The sequence below is a fragment of the Acomys minous genome, assembly GCF_964271855.1.
Source record: "Acomys minous genome assembly, chromosome: 15".
NCBI lineage: Eukaryota > Metazoa > Chordata > Mammalia > Rodentia > Muridae > Acomys > Acomys minous.
Genome location: NC_140497.1, coordinates 26,056,289 through 26,079,115, shown reverse-complemented (window position 1 = coordinate 26,079,115; position 22,827 = coordinate 26,056,289). Strand labels below are relative to the sequence as shown.

General features: G+C 45.0%; 1 protein-coding gene across 2 annotated transcripts in view; it reads right to left on the bottom strand.

The window, feature by feature from the left end:
* Positions 1-22,827, bottom strand: part of LOC311584148 (low-density lipoprotein receptor-related protein 2-like) — a 119,769-nt gene that overhangs the window by 29,823 nt on the left and 67,119 nt on the right. Inside the window, exons 33-35 of one of the 2 annotated variants that reach the window (XR_014774806.1) lie at positions 22,418-22,518; positions 14,628-14,749; positions 13,715-13,804 (exon numbers count right to left, since the gene is read on the bottom strand). The gene's annotated coding sequence lies outside the window, so the exon portion shown is untranslated. Of the gene's footprint in view, positions 1-13,714; positions 13,805-14,627; positions 14,750-22,417; positions 22,519-22,827 lie in introns of those variants that run through there. The other variant, XR_014774805.1, reaches the window with a different exon arrangement.

Genomic DNA, 22,827 nt, shown 5'->3' with positions numbered 1-22,827 from the left:
AGAAGGGAGGAAGGAAATAAGGAAGGAAGGAAGCAATTGTTAATTTTAAATTATCAGTATGCCCGGCTAGGAATCAATCAAGACACAAACACTTGATATATTTTAAAATAGCCTTAGTTAACCTCGGGCAGGGAAGACATGAATCCTCTAACTACCTCCCATAGTGGGGCAGGTATTCCATGCCATCTGTTTCTAATAATTTTTATCAAGCTACCTCCCATCCATAATCCCAAATACTTGCTAATGTTCTTCATCTGGGCCAAATCCTCCATCCATGCTGGCCACGTGTTTCTCGTCCATCTAAGCCATGGCGGCCTTCTTCCTCTCTCAGGACCCTCAAGTCTTTCCTCTTTCTTCTTCCCAGAATTCCTCTGTCTATCTAAGCCCGGGGACCTTAGCCATACGTATCCCATCTGCCTTGCCCAGGTGGGATGGCTTTTTATTAAGTAGCATAAAGATACATCAGACCATCCCCCAACAAGCAATGCAAATTTTTTTACAAGGTTTAATTATTACTAAGTATGGGCTTTTTGCTTGTTTTTGGCTTGGAGTTGTTTATTTTTTGTTTGTCTCATTTTGTTTTTGTTTTTGTTTTTTCAGTTTTTGGAGACAGAGTTTCTCTGTGTAGCCCTAGCTGTCCTGAAACTCACTCTCTAGACCAGGCTGGCCTTGTACTCACAGAGATCCACCTGCCTCTGCCTCTCTAAAGGCATGTGCCACCACCATGCCTGGCTACTTGGTGTGTTTCCTAACAAATCTCTCTGTTAGATTCCTTTCCTTTCTCTAATGTAGTAGTACAACAATCCAACAATGTCTGAAAGTTTCCAGCCAGTCAACACCAACCCTCAGCCTCATGGAGTCCTCTACATGGCATGTGCAAAACTACAAATGGCTCCTTCACACCTAACCCCTTTGGCTGTCAAGCTCACCTGCTCCCATGGAGGAAGAGTTTATCTTACTGTATCATCACATTAGTCATCTTCACAATAGTCACTCAGCAGGGACACAAAAGCAAACCCTGTCTACTTGGTAAACTAGAAGCAACCGACAGTCACCCATCAGCAAGGCCAAGCCAAAGTCACCATGAAACAACTCCCAAATGGGACAAGTGTCAAAAAGTGTGACATCCATATGCAGTGTGGGAGGAGTCATACCCATCTAATCCATGTGTGTATGTGGGACACACTGAAACAGAACAGCATATCTCTTAAAAGACTCTAGGAAAGCAACTGTAACCAGACAGGGGATCACTGCCTACAAATGTTATCCTCGCTAAGCGTCACAGTGATGATGACCCAAGTTTATACAGCAAAACAAACAAACAAAACAGCTCTCTGATGCAGAAGGTCCCAGGATTGTTTGCTACGCTTTCTGTCCAAGTATTACGGCTGACTTCAGGAAGAGATAAAACAGTGGTTCTCAACCTGTGGATCGAGACCCCTTTGGCAAGCCTCTATCTTCAAAAATATCATGACAGTAGCAAAATTACAGTTATGAAGTAGCACCAAAAATAATTTAATGTTGTGGGGGAGGGTCACTACATAAGGAACTGTATTAAACGGCTGCAGCATTAGGAAGTTTGAGAACCACTGAGATAAAAGGAGGCGTGTACTTACCTCACAGCACAGGCAGAGTCAGTGGGGGAGGGGCTGCGTATTAAAATCCCTAGAAGGGGGAAGTTCCAAGTTTCCAAAGATAAATGAGAGGGAGGTGCCAATTACCTTGATTAGATCAGTGCTCACACAATGCATAAATTAAAATATCACGCTGCACCCAATTAGATAATCAACAATTATCACATGTCAAGTCCCAAAATTCTAAATATCTGTAAAAATGTTGAATCATAAAATCCTCCAAATTAAAAAAAATTTTTTTCTTTTGGAAAAGACAATTCTACCAGGCAGTGAAATGATGTTTGCCAGGAAGGGAAGGGAAGGAAAACCAAGGTGTTAGTTATTATTAGTGAGTTCTGAACATTGGTTTTATCAGATGAACAACTCTATGAACATGGATGGTGATGATGGTTATACAGCGTTATGAATATTTTTAGCATTACCGAACTGTTTAGTTTTAAAAAATAGATTCCATAATAAACGTTATCTGTACATTTTAGCACAATAAAACAATTGGGAGGGGGAAACCCTGGAAACTGAAATGTTTCTGCAAGGAAAATATTTTGGGAACTGTAGGGCTAATGAGTTAAATTCTTCACGTGTTTATTTATCCTGTCTCTTTTTTCCAATGATACTGTGCTTTGGGTCAAATGCTGATCATGTGGCCCGTGGTGAGAAAAATTCCTGCTATAACTAGTGGGAACTGCCACTCACCCCACCCCTATCCCCCATTTCCCGCGCCCCCGCTGTGTCAAGCAACAGTGCAATTCAGTCTCCTCAGAGCCAGGCACCCTCTCTTGCTGGAGGATTCCAGGCATCTGTAGCTTATCGCTGCAGAGCACTCAGAGGAAGGCTTTCTCCAGGGGATAGATAGTCACGTGCCAGGCTCAGCACATTACTAAAGCAACAAGCATCACGGCGGGACACCCACTTTGCAAGCTCACAGCAAGCACTGCCACGGAAGTATCCAGAAAGAATTATAAAGCAGAGGTGTTCTGAGGAAGACCGATAAGTGGCCTGGCTGGAGAGACAGGCAGCCTCAGGATGGAGAAGCTCCAATTAGTTCTTAGGTGAGAGCTGTCCCTATGACTCAGACAGGAATCTGGATAGAGCAGGGTGGAACACATCATTTGCTCCCTAACAGCCAAAGTCAATTCTCCACCATTCAGTGGCACAGTCAGTCCTGGGGGGGGGGGGGGTTGGGGGGCTTGGGGGGGGGGTTGGGGGGCTTTGGGGGGGGCAAGCTTCAAGTTGAGAATGAAGCAGGAAAGAGCGATGCATAAGAAACAGAAAGACCAAATGACTTCACACTTAGCATCGATTCTAAGAGACACAACCCTTTGCCTCTTCATGTCTCTGAACTCTCTAAAATTGGAGGCCACTCTCTAATCTCAAGCATGTTACAGCTGCTGTCCCCCAGGCACGCACGTGATCCGGAGGCATGCACATGGCCCACGGCCTGTTTGTCGTTGCCTGCCTGCGCATGTGCAAACTTGTCCACTGCCGCTGCCGTTGGCATTGCTTCCTCGAGATTTTGTGTTTCACATTTATTGCACGTGTTGGATTTAACTGCCTCATAAAATGTCTTCAGCAAGATCGAGGGGCAGGGGTGTGTGGGGGGTTTGTGGGAGGATGGGGGTAGGGTTCACACTGACAGGAAAACCTACGGTGTCTTTAGGGAAGGAAGGAACCACCTTGTTATTCGTGGAGTGACCGTTCCTTATGAGAAGATGGTTTACAATGACAAAGTCCCTTGTAAAAACAAATCAAGTGTTTCACAGCTTTGCTAGTCCAAGTGTACTCAGGTGAGGGCGCAATAGCATCCACTGGACATTCATTAGAATTGTGACCAATTCCCTCACCACGGGGAACTGCCATTACTGCCATCTCTGTCTCACTGCACGGGTCTCCTCTTTGTTGTATGTGAACTAACGATGGGACTTAAATATAAAGGGCATTTGGGACTCAATTAAGCATGGCAAGTGACATCTCTGCCGGAGCAACGTAAGAAATGAAAATAAAAACATCTCCTTCAGTGAGGGGGGCTGGCAGCCGGCAGGATTTGTAGTCTCTGTGGAATCAAGGACACTAATAAAGCCACGAGGAAGGACTTACAGGGTCCTGAGGGTGCTGTGACACTGCTGGCCGTGAGATGCCCCACCTGTGTACTGTAGGAACAGGGTTTGAGGAGTTATATGGGATCCCTAACTATTAATAATGGTACTCAACTTAGTCTTTTAAAAAATATTGTGGGGGAACGGGGCATGGAACCCACGGCTTTGTGTATGCTGGGCTAGTACTGCGCCACTGAGCTACAAACTGAGCCCTTAATAAGTATTACAGTCAATATTTTGTATTTTCTCCCTTGGTAACTCATTTTAACCCCTTACTATTGATGAGCACAACAAATCTTGTAGGGAAACAGCATGATGTTTGGGTGGTAACATTCAGGGTTTGGGTTTCCCTATAGAGGTGACAATTGCAGGACTATGTCATTGGCAAGTAGCAGAGTTGGGTATTGGGCACTCCCAGATTCTAGCTTTGCTTTGGCAATTCTAAGGAGGAAGATACTATTAGTGGCATTTTATGCAAGAAATAGCTGGGGGTCCCAGCTATTCCACTGCTCGGAATATACCCAGAAAATGCTCCACTACACAACAAGGACATATGCTCAATTATGTTCATAGCAGCCTTATTCATAATAGCCAGAACCTAGAAACAGCCTAAATGTCCCTCAGTTGAAGAATAGATAAAGAAACTGTGGTACATTTACATTATGGAATACTACTCAGCTATAAAGAAACAAGGAAATCCAGAAATTTGTGGACAAATGGATGGACCTAGAAATGATCATACTGAGTGAATTAACCCAGACCCAGGAAGACTCACATGGTATATAGTCACTTATAATTGGACACTAGCCCAAAAGGCATGTCCCATGAAAGTCTTCACTTACCAGGAGATTGCGATAGATGTGAGGACATCCTACTGAGATTCTAGGTAAGAGAAATATAGGAGATAGAGAAATAGAAGGTCCCAGAGGGTCCTAGAAACCTACAAGAAGAACATCTTGATGGGTGTGTCTGGGCCCAGGGGGGGTCTGCTCAAACTATTACATTAACCAAGGACAATCCAATAGTAAACATCGAACCTCTACTCTGATGTACCCAATGGACAGGACATTCTCCAGTTATGTGGAGAGTGGGGATTGACTCTGACATGAACTCTGGTTCCCCATATTTGACCACCTCCCCTTGGTGGGGAGGCCTGGTGGCACTCAAGGAAAGAATAAGCAGGCTACCAAGATGAGACTTGATAGCCTGTGACCATATAGTGAGGGAGGAGGTGCCCCTCGGTCTTAGACCTAGGGGAGGGGAATAGGGTGAAAACAGGAGGACGGGAAGGAGGAACGGGAGGATACAAATGATGGGATAACAATTGAGTTCTAATCTGAATAAATTAGTAAAATAAAATAAAGTAAAATAATAAAGAAATATGCTCAAGAGACTCAGAACCTGAGCTGCACTGTGTGGCAATTACCTTTATCTAATTCAGTGGTCTTGAACCTTCCTAATGCTGCAAGCCTTTAATATAGTTCCTCATGGGTGTGGGGACCCCCAGCCATATAAAACTATTTTCATTGCTACTTCATAACGGTAATTTTGCTTACTATGAATCATAATGTAAATAGTTTTGGAGATAGAGTTTTGCCAATGGGGTCTCCACCGCAGGTTGAGAACCACTGATCTAATTCACTCTCTTTCTTTTACCCCCATCTTCTCATTAGAAATCAACATGCTCACTAATGGTTTTAAGAGCTTTCTGCCATGGCATTTATTTATTTATTTATATGGTCTATACATGTGCATGTATATGTGCATATAGGGGCCAGAACTTGATGCTGGGTTCCTTCCTTCATAGCCCTCCATCTTATTTTTTGAGACAGAATTTCTCACTGAACCTGGAGTCCCTCCACTGGTCCAGGCTTGTTTGGTCAAGGAGCGGCAGGACCCACCAGTACTGGGCTGACAAATGCACACAGCCAAAACCAGCTTTTACATGATTTTGGGAGATCTGGATGCAGGTCCCCACTAACTGCAGACTGATCTATCCCCAAGCCCTTTGATAGGCTTTTAAATAGATGATCAGATAAGTACCTGAACTCCACTAAAGAGCATGCACATCACTGGGAAATGCTGAGTTCCAATAGAGGAAGAGCAGCTGGTACACAGTTGGCGCCTGCCACACCTTTGACCCACTGTAGCTTTCATTCGAAGGCCATCTTTCCTCCAGTCCTCCAGACCTACTGAGCAGCTAGGAATGTGGGAGCCAGGCCATTCCTGCTCAGGGCAGGGACCCTGTGATGGCCAGGATTTGTGCAGAGGCTCCCTGGCAGCCTGGCGATGACTTAGAGCTGCTGTACAGACTGGGTTCTGCCTTACAATACTCCCTCCTCCTCCTCCTCCTCCTCCTCCTCCTCCTCCTCCTCCTCCTCCTCTTCCTCTTCCTCCTCCTCAAAGGAATGGGACAGAGGTGGGAGTGATGCCCCCTCTATCCAGAGAACATCGCCAGGCTCCAGTAGAAATGGACAGTGAACAAACTATATCCTTGGAGCAAGGAAGATCAGACCCGAAGCACCCAGATCCCCAGCCTACTGGGCGACTACATCCCATTACATCAACAGACAACTCTGAAAGCGCTCTCTTTCCTCTCTCTTCTCCCTTCTCCCCTGTCCCCCCTCCCCTCACCCCTCCCCTCCTCTCCTATTATCATCCTCCTTTCTCCCCCACTTTCTCTTTCTCCAAAGCCAGACACATTTTGCAGACACACTACAAACTCCTATTCGGCTCTTCTGCTCATGTCTCCTGGTGCCAATATCAGGAGGAGGAGCTGTATCTCAGGTCACCTCAGTGAAGGGAAGGTCCCAGGATGCTCCAAAAGAGCCTATTCTCAGAGACTTCCTATGAGCCAGCATTGTTTCCTCTATGTACCTTCTTTTGCCCTAAGTGACAAATTCCATTCAGGGCAGTGAATCAAAATGCTAGTCATCAGCAGGCAACAGAAATGCAACGAGAGGTGGCATCCATGCTCTGTGCGTTGAGCGTACAGGACTAACGTTATAAAGAAAGGAAGCCTGAATCCTCACACTTCCTGCTGTGAGCTAGTTACACAGCCATCCTCATTCCTACCTGTGAATAACCTGTGGTCCTGAACGTAAATTATTTCAATAGCAAAGGTGACAGAACCCCTGACTCTGTCTCAGATATGCACATCCCAAGCCGAAAGGATTCGAGGGGACGGGGCTGCCTCTTAATGGCAGCCCAGGAACTCTGATGTGGGCACTGTTCAAAGACATTAGGAATTTTCTTCTTGGCCTCTCACCCCTTCCCACCCAAATTTAGTAACAAAAGAACAGGTGCCCACCTACAGGGTATTTTACTCCCTGAGATGTGCTGACACCTGCTGGCGTATGGAAGAACAACACCAAAGACCTCTTCATAAAAAAGGTCTTGCAGGCTGAAGAGGCCAACCGAAACTTCCCTGAAAATAATGCTGAGCTGAGCGTCCAAAAAGGATTCCAGAGAAGCTAAGCGGGACCTGGAGTCTAAGGCTATTCCGCCAGACCCGTCACTGAAAGTGCAAACCCCCTATCCCTGCGTCCGCACGCAGCTCGCATTCTGAGAGCGAATTGATTATTCCTTTCAGTGAACCAAATAACAGAACCACAGGGCATCTCGCTGGGTAGCGCCCAGCAGCGCGCTGAGTAAAGCCTCGCTGCTGCTTTCCCATAGCAACCGTCTGTGACACGCGCTCTAGAGCCATCATAACCCAGTTACTATCAGCGCAAGATGTGTTTGGGTGGCGGCTTAGTCCTTTGCTGTGATGAAACACCACAAGCAAATCGCCCTGGAGAGGAAAAGGTTTATCTGCATTACACTTTCACATCACAGTCCGCCACTAAAGGAACCTGGGGCTGGAACCTGGAGGCAGGAGTGGATGGGGCAGGGCATGAAGGAGTGAGGCTTACTAGTTTTCTCAGCCTGCTTTCTTCTAGAGCCCAGGACCACCAGCCCAGGCATGGCACCACACACAATGGGCTGGGCCCTCCTCATCAATTACTAATTAAGAAAATGTTCTACAGCCCGATCTTATGGAGGCTTTTTTCCCCCTCATCCGGGGTTCCCTCCTCTCGGATGACTCTAGTCTGTGTTGCTGACATATTAGCCGGCACAACGGCCCCCCCTGCCCATTTGACACACAGCACGTCTTAAGACATAACTTTCCCTTTTTGTGGTTCATCTCCAAGATCTCAGATTAATAAAGATCACAAAAATAAAACATACCACAAACTTTAAGAGTACCACAGTCTTTACCAATTCAATCACTTTAAAAGCCTGGTCTCTGTAAAAATCCAAGGTCTCTCTTAAAAATCCAAAACCTCTTTTAAAACTTCAGATTCTCTCAACTATGGGCTTCTATAGAATCAGAATAAACTAAATACGTCTTTGCTTCAAGAGGGAGAGAACCAGGGTACAATCATAATCTGAACAAGGCAAAACCTCCAACAGTGTAAATAATTCAATACTCAGTATCTGTGGTTTACTCACAAAAGGCCTTGGTCACTTCTCTGGCTCTGCCCTCTGTGGCACACGCGGCTTGTCTTCTAAGCTTGGGCAGGATGCACTGCTGCTATTGTTTTGGGTGGTCATTCCATGGCATTGGCATCTCCAAATTGCTGACACTGGGCTGCACTTTCACCGATAGCCTCTCCTGGCCTCTCTTAATGGCACAAAGCCTCAACTTTTCTCCATAGCCCCTTCTGTCCCAGAGTTTCTGTTGAAGCTCTGGCTGCTGTCTCACCAATGGCCTCTCACAGTGCCAAGCCTCAGCTGTTCTCCAAGACCCACTTCATGCCTTCCAAATCAGTACCACCTGGGAGACTCTTACACATGACTAAGTTTGGCTACCAGCACACGGTATAACCTTGGCTTCCTCTGAACACAGCTGGCACATGTTGACTCTGAGGAAACAGGTCTCATCAGCTGAGTGATGCTGGCCTCTTCTTAATCACAGCTGGTTCTTCAGCCCCAGCTGACCAGCATCCACTGTTGTTTCTGGTCTTTTGTTAATCACAGACAATTCTTCAGCCCTCAGCTGACCAGACACCACAGATCCCTCACACAAATGGCCCAGGAGAGGCTTTGCTTCCCTCAGAAACCTTGCAAGCCAAGTCTCCATCGTCTACGTTGCTCCCAACATCCTTATCTTCCAAGGTCCTACAGAACATCCGACTGAGTTGTCAACACTTAATGCTTTTCTAGCCCAAGGTCCAAAGTATTTGTACAATGGTCCCCAAAGCAACACAAGCAGATCTGTCACAGAAATACCTCCACTCTGAATACCAATTTAGGGTTGCTATTTCTATGATGAAACACTATGACCAAGAGCAAGATGGACAGGAAAGGGTTTACTTGGCTTACAGTTTCACATTGTAGTCTATCGCTAAAGAAATTCTGGCCGGGCACTCAAACAGGGCTGGAACCTGGAGGCAGGAGCTGATGCAGAAGCCACAGAGGGGGGCTGCTTACTGGCTTCCTCCACATCGGTTGCTCAGCCTGCATCCTTGTAGAACCCGGGATCACCAGCCAAAGGATGGCCTTAACCACAATGGGTGGGGCATTCTCATGTCAATCACTGATTAAGAAGATATTCTACAGGCTTGCCTACAGTCAGATGACTCTAGACTGTGCCAAGCTGACATAAAACTAGCCAGCATAGGTGGATAACAAACACTGACAGATAAGAAAGCAAATCAGGCTACACAAGGCTATCTGAGTCTTTAGAATAATGAAGTACCACTTCAGCTCAGTAGGTAGAGCCAGAAAGACCAGACAGAAATCATACAGCAGAGCTCCAGATGAGAGGAGCTGCCTGCCTTTCCATTCCTTAAGCTTGGTTGGAAAATGTGGACCACAAAGTAGACATCCCGTGTTTACCCATTCCAGCACTACGCCTCCCAGTCAGTCTAGGATAGGCCAGGCATTTCACTGTGTCCCTTGATGCCAATAATGACGGTAAAAATCTTGTTTATTGAGCACATATATGTCATGTTGAGTGCACACATGCATATGTCACTGTGAAGTGTGGCCTTCATTCCCTTCTCACTGCCCTGAGATCTGGAATCCATTGACGTTAGTAAGCCAAGACTGCGCACCAAGGAAGACACATCAGGATTCAGGAACACTCACTGAATGAGCCCATGCATCTCCTGACCGCTACTGTCACTGTCATGGCCTCTCAGCCATGCCAGGCGTTCGTTCCCAGCATCACCAAAGCAAGATCCCAGACATCATCACTTCTCTTAGAATGTGGAGGTGACGTGGTGTAGCTCTTTCCCTTAAGGGCTGTTACCTTTGTGGCACCTGGGCCCAGAGTCTAAAATGGTCTCTGCAGATGCACTTCCTTTTGTACTTTCATCACTATCCTGCTAATACCTCTAGCTTGTATCAAGTTGGCATAAAACTGGCCAGCACAGCATAATATCAGAATCACCTTCTACAACAGTTCAAGGGGTTGGGTGGGTGGCTCGATGCATGAAACAAACATGAGCAACAAAGTGAGGTCAGGTGCCCTGCTGGAGATTCTAATGGGATGCTCAGGCCCTAAACTGGTGCAGCTACTGAGGGAAACAGTTCGACTCCTCAAGAAGCTAAACTCAGGATTTCCTTATGATCCAGCAAGTCTGTGCTTTTGAATGAATCAAAAAGACTTGAACAAAGGGTCTCGGGCTGGTTCCTGGGCACATATGTTTGGGTACTATGTTCACTGCATTCATATCACTGTGACCAAATGCCTCTCAGAAGGAATTCCAGGGAACAGGGACTTATTTTGGCCCATGATCCAAAGAGTCTACTGTGAGAGGGGAGGCATGGCAGCTGGCCTGGCCAGGCTAAGTGACAGGAATAGACTCTGGCTGTCACCCTCAATGGCCTAGCTTGACCCCAGTCCCTAAAAATTCTACAGCTTCCTGGAATGATGCATCAGCTGGGGACCAAGTGTAGAAACACAGGAGCCTGTGAAGGACATTCCAGATTCAAACCATAAAAAATAGCATCATTAACAGAGAGACAGAGACAGAGACAGAGACACAGACACAGAGAGTCAGAGACAGAGAGAGACAGAGACAGAGAGAGACAGAGACAGAGAGACAGAGACAGAGAGAGACATAGACAGAGAGAGACAGAGAGAGAAAGAGACAGAGAGACAGAGACAGACAGACACACACACACACACACACACACACACACAGAGAGAGAGAGAGAGAGAGAGAGAGAGAGAGAGAGGAGAGAGAGAGAGAGAAAGCACTAAGTATTTATCACCAGGCAAAGGATAAAGAAAGTATGACGTCTGTAATAGAATATTATTCTGCGGGGGAAAAGGAAAGGAACATATTGCTGCATACATGATTCTTGAAGATGCCATTTAGGCAAAATAAACAAGTCACAGAAGGACAAGTATTATGGCTTTTGATGCACATGAAGTGCCTAGACTAGACATGCTCATAGAGACAGAAAGTAAAATAGAGATCACAGGGACAAGAGGAGGGGCCAAGGGGCATTACTCTTTAGAAGTGTAGTTTATGCTGAGGACAGCAAAAGGTTTGTGTGAAGATACAATAAATTTGATATTCAAATAAATAAATTTGAATGTATCTAATTTATTCATCATTCATCACCAAGGGGTATACTCACAAATTCCTAAAATGAAAAATACTGTATTAGACATATTTTACCACAATGTAAGAAAAAGTGTACTCACGTGCCCACCTCCCTCACTATATTATAACTTTTCAAAACATCTAAGTTCACTCTTTTTAGTATTTTTAATCCAAAGCAATGAACCTAAAACATTTAGACCACAACAAACAGCATCGCATACAAAACATAGTGAAACTGATTTTAGACTTCACACACACACACACACACACACACACACACACACACACACACACTTGGTGATATTAGATATATTCAAATGCTATCTATCTTTACATAAACTTTTTGCTATCCTTAGCATAAACTATACTTTTAAAGAGTAACTCCCCTTGACAAAGGCTCAGGACACACCATGGCTCCCAAAAATCCTCTTCCCTTTCTGTGTAGACTTAATAGAGCCAGTGAGGACAGTGGAAATCAATCGGATTATCAACACTCATCTAAGATGAGAGACACAAGGGAACTGTGAGCTAGAAGAAGAGCTGCCACTTGGGAATCAAATTCACAGGTCTCTGTGAACTTTGACCTTGAAGAATGACTGGGGCCATGCGATAGTTCTGTAAGAAGCTGTGCATCGAAAACCTCTGACCTCCAACAGTTGTCGGCTGTCTCAGGCCACCCGACCTGCTGGGTTACTGTTGCTCTGCTGGCCAGAAGCCCTAGAAAACCACTACAAGTAGGCGCTGGAAAACAAAGCCTAAACACCAACATCACACGAGGGTGTCACAGGAAGAAAAGAGAAACGCGAGACCTGAGCCACACAATACAATAGCCTTGTAGCTCTCCCTTTACATAGTTGTCCACAACGCGATCAATTTCCACCTTCCTTGCGGGCCCTATTAGTCCACACTAAAGGGGAAGAGGACTTTGGAAACCACAGGGTAACCCCTTCCCTCCCGAGCCTTTGTTCCGAACTCTAGAGACCCACAATCACTCATCTAGACCCCACACGGCCTTGGTTCTTTATCACAGGGAAAGGCTCAGCTCAATTTGGACTGTGTGAGAGGTCAGACCTGGCGTGTTTGTGAAGTCGACTTTAAAGCAAGGTTTCCCTTTCCAGCAAATTCGAACTGAGAACTTGAGTCATGATCCTCCCCCTCCCTCCTCCACCTCGCCTTCCTTCTTCCACCCTCCTCCTCTCTCTTCTCTCCTAGTCTTTGAAAAATAACGGTGTCTGTGGAATAACAAAAGGCAGTGAACAAAGTTCACACTCACCATCACTGGGTCATATAAACCAGGGTGGGCTACTTAACCTGGAGAGTTTGGACCAGTGGCCCGGAGATTGACCATCGGAGGTGTGAATACCTGCATGTGACAATCAGGCTGCTGGCCATTTCTGCAGAACTGGCAGAGTGATTCTCAAAGTCACTCACTGCCATAGCCCACACTCCCCTCACACTCAGAGGGAAGGCCAAGGGATGGTTCAGGCTGGCAGTGAGGTGTCCTTTGAGACGCTGGGGATTTTCATCAATTCTCCTCAGTGCGGGGCAAGTTTGAAAGTCCTCCTCTACCACTCACCTCCCTCAGACTTGTTAGAGGAAAGAGATGCGGAAGAGAGAGTGCGAGGAGGAATCCGCGTGCTAAAAGGCTGTGCCGAGCTTCACCAAAGGCAGGGCACGACAAGGAAAGGCTACAGTGGAAGTCAGCCATGCTTCCCATGCGCCAGAAGAGCGCCCAGCAGAAGGGAACTGACTTTGGCGAGGACTGAAAGAAAGAAAAGACCTCTAAAACTGGAAGCAGGAATGCTAGCCGCAAACACAGACAAACCTGTGGCATCATTGCAAGCGGTTGCGCTCAGTAGGTGTACTCCCAGGTAGCCACAAGAGGGCGCCAAACGACAAAGAATCAGGCACAGAGAGGAGGGCCTTAGACATAAGAATTTCAGTCTGAACTTTTTTTTTTTTTTTAAATACATCCTCCACTCTTCTTCTCTCTACCTGTGAATCCCAAGGGGGCACGTATATGGGGGGGGGGCGGCGGGGGAAGGAGCTCAGAAGCTAGGTAAGTGAATAAAAAAGAAGTCTCGCTCCTTTCCCAGAATCCGGGTACCTAAACAGGTGTGGGAAAATGCCATCGAACTTCATGGCATCTAAAAGAAAGGCAAAGAATGTTCGTTCTGTAGAAAATAAGAGCAAGATGTCAGAGGAAAGCAAAACAAAACAGGCTGGCCTTTTGCTGCAGTCCCTTAAAACCTAGCTGCACAAGAACCCTTGGAGACAGAGCAGACCTCCACCCACCAAGCTCCTCCTCCGAGGACTTTTTTTTTTTTTTAACTTTGTCTTACTTAGCTGGAGGTGTGCTGGCTGATGCTGATACTGGTAGAGCTGGTTTTACAGAATGGCCAGGCTCCTGCTGTCCTCAAGATTTGAATGTCTGCCAAGCAAGGAGAGCACAGGAGAAGTCACGTGACACATCCTGGTAAAAGAGAAGAGACCAGGTAGATGTGGGCTGAGTGTGTTGCATGCAAGGATGCCCAGGCAATCATAGCTACTGCTGAGTGTGTGTATGTATGTGTGTGTGTGTGTGTGTGTGTGTTGTGCACATGTGTGTGTGCGTCTGTCTGTGGTTTATGCATACAAAACCAAAAACCAAAACCAAAACATCTCAACTTATCATGAGATATCAAATTCACGCAAATATTTATACCTAGAATCTAAAACTTTGCTTATAATAATATATGTGGCGTTAGGATGTTTATCATGACAGGAATCGAAATACTAAACTCCAATCCCTCCTCTCTTAAGGTGGGTTATCTTATGAGTTACATACAAATGACTTCAGAGTTGGTTCCTGTCCCAGTGGCTCATCTGTCTGTTGGGATCATAATGCCAAAAGGGACCTTTGTCAGATCCTTAATGCCACCTAGCTGGAGACGTGAAAGATCCTTAAGGAAAAATAATGAAGACTAAATTGAAGGTCTTACTCAACATTCCAAGATGCCAACAGTGCTTTTTGCCTCATGCAAAAGAGCAAGCCTTGGTGTCCTATTTATGTAAGCCTACCCACTCCAGAAAGGTATCATAATAAGACCATCCACCGAACAAGGAAAGATGGCAGAATTATTTAAGAACCCAGTCCAGAGAGCCATGGCTCTGGCTGGAAGCAGTCTCTGCGAGGCCTCTTTTTACCAAGCAGTGATTTGGCAATAGTAAGAGACAAACTGTTTGTGAGTTACCAAAAGCTTTCAGTAATGTGGAACTTTGTTTGGAAATCAAAACTGACATGAATATTTTCTTACAACAGTGGCTCCATTAAATGGAAGGAGGAGTCGCTGTGGAGTTGACACATCTCTTAAACAAGTTAGGTGTAGTTCATTCAACATAGGTTCATAACAGGACTATTGTATGCCCCAGGTAGGTGCTGTAATTAAAAAAAAAAAAAAGGAACTTTGGCATTTTTGTTTCTACTTTTAAAAGTTTTACATTTTTCTTTATCTCTGAAAATTCTATGCATCTTTACAATGAAATGTGATCTTATCTGCCCCCCCTTTCTTTTCTCCCTCCAACATTTCCCATGCCTCCCACTAACACACTCTTTTGCAGCCTCCTTTTTTTTTTTTTTTTTTTTTTTGGTTACCCACTAGGTCAAGTTTGGACTGCTCATGTGTGAATGAGCATAGGGCCACCCACTGCAACATGGGAAACCAACTAGTGACCACACTCCAGAAGGAAAAAAGAAATGATTGTCCCTCTGCCAGCAACTATCCCCAGTCAGTAGGTGCTCAGGCAGGGCTGAGGCCTGGAGGTCATCCACTTCTGGAACTTCGGTTGACTGGATCTTGTCGCAGTCTTGCAGAAGTAACCATAGCTGTTAGGAGGTCATGCTCGAAATAGCAGAAGTCATTCCCAGCACCTGTTCCCATTGTTTGACTTTTATTATTGCTCTGTGACCCCTTTCATTGTGTTTTCTGAGACTTGATGGTGGTGATGAGGTAGGTACAGATGCCCCAATTAGGGCTGATGGCTCAGTATCTTAGTCTCAAGTCTTTGACCAGTTACATGTCTCTGTGTTCACTGCTGCCCACAGCAAAGAAAAGCTTATCTGACCAAGGTTAAGAGAAGCACAGGTCTATGGCTATGAACAGAAATGTTTACAATTTGACAGTATAATTTAGAAAAATAGTCATAACAGATTCTACTCTGGAGCCTATGACCTGCCCAACCAAGGCTTTTGACCATAATTACAGGGCCAAACATAAAATTTCTTCTTGTGGAATAGGCCCCACATCCAGTTGTACCACTATGGTCCACCAGTATGTGAATGCTGCCTGGCAGGTTGGTGTTGAACCGAGGGAAGCAATCGCCGATCTCTTTCCCCCAGCAGCTGCCTGGCCCCTTCCTCCCATCACTGTGGAAGTTGGCCACCAGGGAGTAAGAAAGTTTTCCACAATATTTTTAGTCTTATGGTAGGTATTTGCTCATCTTTCCATGTCAAGCTGTGGTCATGAAGCTATGGCTAATGTCATTTCCTGAGGGCTTTGAGGTGGCATTTGTGGGCCAGAGCCCATTTCCTTTCTCTCCCTGCATCCTTCATCTATAGGTGGTACCCATAGCTGCTAGGTAACCAGTTATACAAAGGCAGAACTCGTTGTCTGAAGATGGCCAGGGAAAAGGTCACCCAGTCTGCTGCTGCTCACTAAGGAGAAGATGGGAAAACGATATTGGAACAGAAAATAAAAATGTGTGAACTACAAGATATAGTTTTAAAGGTTAAAGTGGAGCAAAAGAAACAAGGGGAATGACAGGCTTATATGCTTGAAGAAAAAAAAAACTACACAGTGTGGCACTTGGTTCTTTTTTATTTTCAAGTGATTGACCTGACACTGTGACATTCTGTTCTCTTTTACTTTAGATACTAGAGCAGCACATTCAGCTACAAAAAAAAAAAAAAAAAAAAAAAAAAAAAAAAGATGAGGGGGCCAGTGTGAAATGTTGTTACTGATTGAAGTGACACTGAAACCAAGTTGCAAGTTGAGGAAATCTTCCAAACAGATACAAAGAGGCTACAAATGTTAGCAGATCTATGAAGCCCCGATGCACCCGAAGCAAATCTTCAGACCCTCATCCATCTGAGATGTTCATGTCACCATAGGGTGATCCTCTCTAAGCTACATAAACTACCAAAGTCAGATTCAATCACTGGCACATCCCAGCCTGTCCTTCCCCCATCCACCTGCCCCACAAAACCCCTTTGCCTCCATCTTGCCAGTCTTGGCTTTTTCCACTTACTCCATTATACTGACCTCGCTCAACATGTCAACTTTGCTCCTCTCAAAGCCTGCATGTCTAATGTTGAAGTATAACATTCAGCATCCCCCAAACTGCAGCACCTCTCCAACTAGCCCTTCCTCCTCCTCTGTGCTGCACTGTGCTGATAAGTAACGACAAAGATCCAAATCAGGCATAATGTACAGTTACCCTGCTTTGAAACTCCTCAGTTCTGGCCTTGAGAACAGATCAGCAATTAAGAGTACTTGAGGCACCTGTCAGAGGTCTAGGGGAGGGGAAAAGGTGGAAGAGGAAGGAAAGGTGGGGACAGGAAGATAAGAGTGAGGGGATTACAATCAGGGTGTAATGTGAATAAAATGTAATTAGAAAGAAAGAAAGAACAAAGAGTACTTAACGTTCTTCCAGAGGACCTGAGTTCAGTGCCAGCACTCATGTGAGCCCTTAACGCCAACTACAGGGTCTCTTCTGGTCTCTGTGACCACCCAACCAAGCACATTCACACACACACACACACACACACACACACACACACACACACACACAGAGAGAGAGAGAGAGAGAGAGAGAGAGAGAGAGAGAGAGAGAGAGGGAAACAAAAAATAAAAATCTTAAAAAATATATATTTAGAAAAGAAACTATTCGGATCTCAAAATGAAGACCAGGTTTTAAGTTGAGAAAGGCTTACAAACATCTGAAAAGAATCTGCAAAAGCCCTCTCTCTCTCTCTCTCTCTCTCTCTCTCACACACACACACACACACACACACACACACACACACACACATACACAGTCACACATATACACAGACTTACATACACACTCACACATACAAACACACACACCTACACAAATACACACACACACACACACACACACACACACACACACACACACACATACACACAAGCTTCTGTGTGCTCCTTTGGGAATCTCTTCTCCATGGTCTGCTCCCTCTTATACTTGACCTCAGGCGCACACACACATAAAATAAGACAAATATTTTTTGAAAAGGACTTTAAAAAGTCAGCTTTTTTCATGGCAGTTATTTGAGGCTAACATTCTAAAGTGAGTTCAGAGGACAAAGTTGACAGAGGACAAGAATCACACAGAGTCGCACTTCCTGCTGCCTCCCTTCTCCACACCATCCGCCCTGCTCCATTCCTGACCTATACGCAAGAATTTCTGAGCTTTTGCCCTTTGTCTTGTCCCAACGTTCTATGACTCACAAACTCACCTAGCCAAGACCTTTATGACCCAATGCCTATGTCACTCTAGGGAACGTCACTTGCCCTGTTGCCAAAAATAGACTCTACCCATACTGTTTATTGTGTTTACCTCACTAAACAATAGGAAAAGAAGGTTAAAGACTACAATAATGAAACTGTACGGATATCAGTTCCAAGGAACTATTCTCCTGGCATAATCAGCAGGATCTCTTCTGCTGGAACCTGGAGCAACCAGAACCTGGAACCTCAGCAGGAGCCGGAGTCCCGAAGCCTTCCCTCTAGCGGTTCTCTCTAGGAGCATCTGGAAGTACAGCAGTGAATAGCCAAAACTATCCCAAGTCTTCAAAGGACCCACCTCTTCTTTTTCTCTCACATTTATACCTCCTCTCAGAATTTGTTCAAGGATGTTTTTCAGCTGGTTAACAACCAATCTCCCCCACACAGTGGTTCGACTTCTAAGGGGACAAACATCACCTGCTCTCTCAAAAGTCTTTTTTTTTCATCCCCCACTTGTGATCTAAACAAAAACCATGTTTATCTCTCCTTCTGTTAGTTATTGCCTCATAATAAAGGGCTCTGAGGCATGAAGTTGTGAGTGCATGCAGCTGGCTGGGATGAAGATGGGATGGATTCATGGCATGGCAGAGGCCCCTGTGCTGGCTGCGAGCCGAGAACCCTTCCGTCCTCCAGCTGCATGCACTCACAAGAATGAGCCCAAGACAAGATCAGCAAGGAACCACTTATCAAAACACAATAGACAGTCAACTTCATGTCTCAGAGACCATTACTATGGAGCTGGCAAAGTGCATAGATAAAGTGCTTGCTGTGTGAGTATGAGGGCCTGAGTTCGATTCCCCATCTCCCATGGCGAAGCCAGGCATGACTTCATGCTCTTGTAATCTAAGTGCTGGGGAGGTGGAGACTGGTAGGTCCCTGGGACTCAATGGCCTAGCCTAGTTGCTAAGCCCAGACCCCACAGAGAGATCCATGGTTGTTAGGGAATGAATCACCATCTTTCTTTGTGTGTGTGTGTGTGAGTGGGGAGGCATTGATTGTCCATACTCCGGTAGATGGCCCTGCGCCCACGCACATATGGAAAGGACTAATTGGACTCTGGGTTATAAGAATAAAAAGAAGATGACATGAAGTTGAGAAGGGGGATGTGCTAGAGGGTTTGAGGGGGAGGTGGAAGAGGGAGAGGGGGGTAAATTACGATTGGATACGTTAGACACATGTACAAAATTCTCAAACAATAAAGAAAATAATCATAAGAGGAACACATTATTAGAAAACAAATTTGATAAAAGAAACAAACAAACAAATCGCATACACAGGTACAGTCACACACACATGAACATGGACGGGTGTCTGAGACCCCTGGCCCCCCCAACACCACTATCAATTATCTAGTGCCTGTTGCCATGGAACTTTAGACTAGTCAGTCACAGTGTGTCATTTCCGACCCGTGCCCTTACTTCATGTAGTTCAATAATCGCTCATTTCTCTCCAGAGACATTTCTCCCTCTTAGGACGTACAGCAGAGGACTTTTCCCTCCATGTGGAGGGTTTGTTGCCTAAAGAATAATCCAATTTTCACACGCTCTGTGACAAATGAGTACCACTGTCAGGACTTCTGCATCTGAGGACATTATTTCTCCCAAGAGTTTTCCAGCTGACTAACCCCCTAAATTCAGACAGCATCCTCCCTAGGGACCCAATCAGCAGGTATTCCCCAGGCCAGAAGGGCAGCAGCATCTGGCAAGTATTTAAACTTGCTCTTGGGAACCATCAGCAGATGGACAACTGCATGAATAGAACTGCCTATGCGTTGTATTCTGAGAAAATTGTGTATTTAAGAAATATATATTCAAATCCAAAGCCCACACCACACATGGCTCATATATGGTAAGGGATGGGTCATCACTCTAGGTTTCCTAAAGAGAGAGAGCTAGTTCCTTTATGGTTTGTTTCGTTTTAAGACAGGGCTGGCCTCAAGGCCAAGGGTAGCCTTGAGCTCCTAATCTTCCTGAGTCCACTCCACAAGTGCTGGGATTATAGCCGCTCCGGACCTATTAGCAGCTCTTGAACTTCATGCACCCTAAGCCATCACTCTACCAGCTAAGCCACGCCCTCATTTTCTGTCGACTTCTCTCTTTATTCTGTCAGCTGAGCACTGTGTCCACTTGATTATCCCAACCTGGAATTTTATGTCCAGGTTTTCCAGTTAGGTAAAATTATTAAGACTTAGAGATGTTTGTTTGTATTTTGAATAATTAAGAAAAATATTTTGAATTAGTTTTATTATTCTACATAAAAGTTGGCCAGACAGAACCAAATTCTAAGATTTATGGAAGCCCTTTTTCCAAAACTAGCTCAACTTTGTTTATTCATTTAATGTATCTATTTATTTATTTTACTAGCTCAATTTTAAAAGGGGCTACATTTTCAACATTCAATTTTTGACTAATGTATGAAAATCTTGGGTCTACACACAAACACAGAGAGGGTGAAAGATCAGTTATTGATATCGTCCACTGCTTGGTATGCTGTGGGACATACTGGTTTTGAAACTGAATCCCGCGTTGGCTCTTATCTTCTTCCCCAGAGCTACAGAACGCCAGCTAGACACTGAGGCTGCCAGTCACTCCAAGTCACTAGCCCCATAGTCGATGCCATACCACCCTCTTCAGAAATATAGGACCCGTTTTTAAACTACAATTCATTGATTGTAAACTTTAGGGACATGAAACAATGAGTGTGAAAATTTGAAATCCATTATTATTCAAATAGAGTCTTATCTAGTTTTTGTTAACATTTTTTTTTTATGAACGAGGCAATTTATTAACCCAGCATCCTTTGTTCTAATGCTTCATGTTGGCAGCTGCCACCTGTCCAGCAATCCTGTCTAGATCTCTCTGTCCCTGAGGTGTTAGCTTGCGGCCCCCATCTTGGTCCTTTTCCACCATTTTCTGCCCTTCCAGGGCTTGAAGGACCCGGTGGGCCACACTCTTGGAGCCTCTGCTGAAGTGGCTGGGCCTGACACCGTTTTTCTGCCATCCTCCATAGATCTTGGTCATGGAGCCAACCCCTTCACCACCGCGGAGGTACAGGTGCCGTGCTGTGGAAGCAGCTTGTGTGTAGAACCAATTCTCATCATGTACGTGCCTGCTCTGCCCCACGTGTTCCATAAAGACCATCCCACTTGCTCTTATAACTATCCTACAGAACCTGAGCAGCTTCACCAGACGGTGGGTTATGAGAACACCACTTGCTCAAAGGCAAAAACACTGGTGGCAGAGTGTGGTCTGTGTTTGGCTCTGTCCCTGGCCAGGTCTGCTACTCTTTGGTACTTTGCATCCCTCTGCAAGCTGCCTTTCCTCTCTGTACCTCAGACCTCCCATCATGGGGGAAGAAAGCTTACCAGACATGCTTTCTAAGGCTGTTTGAGGTTCATTGTTTGCTTGGCTGAAGATGTCCAGGCTGGAGATGTCCCTAGCATGCACAACTAGGCTCTGAGCTTGATGCCCCAGCACTAAACGGAGATGTGGGGTGGGAAAGGAGAGGAAAGACAGATGGAAAGAAAGAGAAATAAATAGAGAGAGAGGAGAGAGAGAGAGAGAGAGAGAGAGAGAGAGAGGAGGGAGGGGAGAGAAAGAGAGAAGAGAAGGTAGGAGACAGAGCGAATGAGATATGAAAGGGCTTGTCCTAGCTTTTCTGAGCCTCACAGGGTCACGGACCCAAGTACACTTGGCCAGCCGGTGACATTGTGTGTTGCTGTTGATTCAAGTGAACCGAAAAACTGATGAAAGGCTTCCCTGATGGCATCAGGCTTCGCAAACAACTGACAAGTTTTGCGAGTTTAACAGGTTCCCTTCGGAATGGCTTCTACAAGGTGGGGGAGGCAGCAGATGCCCAACCGACTTGAGAATGACCCTTCTCAAAGCCTCACGCTCATAAAGGTCTCTATTTTATAACACGCTTTTACACAGCAACTGTCACGCTCCGCCTGTGAGGAGACAATGCCCTGAGGTAGTCAGCATGCATGCTGGTGATTGTGTGACTCCCTTGTTTCTCAGATCATAGTGGTTTCTGTAAAATCCACCCCATTTCTGTTTGGCGAATCGTCAGTGCGGATAACAGAAAACAGGGATAATACTTTCCTGGATAGCTGTACATTGTCTTTTAACTAGTAAACAGTATCAGTGAATCAGTATGCCCCACCCCTTGAGGTACTACAGGGAATTGCTGCCCAGGCAAAAGAGCCATTGTGCCCTTTCATATTGCTTTTTAGTCAAGTCTGGAGAACCTACCAGTCAAAACTGATGGTTAATTTTTATTCTGTCCAAAATAACAAATCTTCATGGTTTTATTGGTTCCTGTAAAGTACCTATTGCTCTTTATTTTTAGGCTAAAATTTTCTCATAAATCCAGTTTAACTCTCCTAGTAACACTTATAGTAAGACACATATATAATTGTCTGTGTTTTAAGGCTTGGAGTAGTTTCACACATACTCAGTATTCACATAGCATGACACTGTAAACATAATACTAGGTCATTCAGAGACTCATCTTACCTGTCTAGCAGCCAGGAAAGGTATGCAGAGCTCCAGAAAGAAAGAGAAAAAACATGCTTCTCAATACTTCTCAGCAGATTTGATATGATATTAAAAATAGCCTATAGGAAAAGATAAAGTAAATATTAAGGTTCAGAATAATGCCAATGATAAATTATGAATATTATAACTGATTTTTCTACTTCTGTGTGTTTCTATAGTGTTTTCATGTAATGCACACAAAAGATGAACGCTTAGAAATAAAAGAAATGGAATGTGTGCTTGCTATTTAGTGTGTGTGTGTGTGTGTTTCTGTGACTTGTTTGATGTCACATTAAAACAGACAGTAGCTCTGTGTTTTCCATATCAGATTAGACCTAATTGTGGTCATAAATGACTATATGTATACAATTATGAAAGCGTAGTATCTG